This window comes from Penaeus vannamei, chromosome 43 (genome assembly GCF_042767895.1).
Source record: "Penaeus vannamei isolate JL-2024 chromosome 43, ASM4276789v1, whole genome shotgun sequence".
In the NCBI taxonomy this organism is placed as follows: domain Eukaryota; kingdom Metazoa; phylum Arthropoda; class Malacostraca; order Decapoda; family Penaeidae; genus Penaeus; species Penaeus vannamei.
In genome coordinates, this window is record NC_091591.1 from 7,240,837 (window position 1) to 7,242,473 (window position 1,637).

The following is a 1,637-nucleotide window of genomic DNA, read 5'->3' on the forward strand; positions in this document are numbered from 1 at the left end:
ATGGTTAACATACCAGAAAGTGTCACGAACACACCTTTATATATGTCGTACCCAACACGCACTATATACCATATTACTGGACAATGTTCATGATATGACTAAGTATCTCATGCACTGTGTTTTAGTACAAATTATTACAGTGAAACGTAGCAGTATAAATCATGGACGATGAAGAAATAAGATTGTACAGTTGCTTCAAGCTCTTACAACCCCTATGTGACTTCCTTACAAGATATTGCACCGTAGTCACAGAAGCGTAACTACCTATGGCTAAACGAGCATTTTAACGTAACGACGGACGTGGGTAGTTGTTGTGTGTCAGACGTCATAATAACAGGCAGTATTACATAAATACAGGAATGATTAACAAAAGACTGGGGTTAAAAGGAACATTCTGGAGCAATTTCACAATGGACGCTCCTCTCCATGGAAGGGCATCCTCATCTTCCTACATAACTAGCAGTGTCGTATTCCTTTCTTAAGCGACTTGGTAACATATGGTAAGTGCGACATCTATTATAACATGAACAAAGACATCGGTGAAAACAGAAAAATGAGACGATTACATGAATTACCATATCAGCTCTTTTCTGCAACTACTGTATAACTGTATTCTGTATTCCCTGAGGACAAATCTACAGTGGGTAACTACAAACCGAAGATTATTTTAACGATTATTAAAAAATAAAATGGAACACAAAATAGACCAGAAAACAGTTTAAGGAAGCTGAAATGTATACTAATGTTACACCGATCTTCAATTCATGTTAGAGTCAAGATATTCAAGAAACACTCCTTGATTTAATCACAAGTAAGTAAAGAAAACTCTTTATGCAACTAAGAACACACAGGCAACTTGAATATAGTCAAGTCAAGTTACAAGAGGTAAATTACATGAATGTCTGCTTTCGCAATAAAAAGGAATATTGTCAGACAAAAAGGAACAGTCATTTAAAATATGACTCAATCAACTTTTCGGATTCTAATCTTGGAACCATCCTTGTCAACAAATATGCGCCATATATATATATATATATATATATATATATATATATATATATATATATATATATATATGTATGTATGTATATGTATATATATGTATATATACATATATATAACGCTAATGAGTAACTAAAGTGACAGCCGTACTACGGTTATATTACATTATGTATAAGATTTTCATAATTATCATTATCTTTATCTTTACTATTATTATTATCTTTAACATTATCATTATTATTATCATGGTTACCATTGTTATTATTATTATTATAATTACCATCATTATTTACTATTATCATCGTGTCTTTTATAGTGTGACAAAGTAAACGCAATCTAGCGAACTGTATCTCTTGCAGTCTGACATCGCGTGTCCATGTCCTCTGTTCAGGGAGTGAACCTCGAAACAATAGACTCGAATATTTGAACCAATTATAAACAACGTGCTACACGCGTTTTGACAATAACTGTTCCTTAATTCTTTCCGTTTCCCTTTATGCAAAATCTGCTGGATATTATTGTACCCAGTTTCTCCGGCATCCAGACACAATACGAACAAATAGTGTGTGGGACTTTATTGGAAGTAAGATAATATACCTATATTAATTTTTCTTCCGGTGATACAATTGATAAGC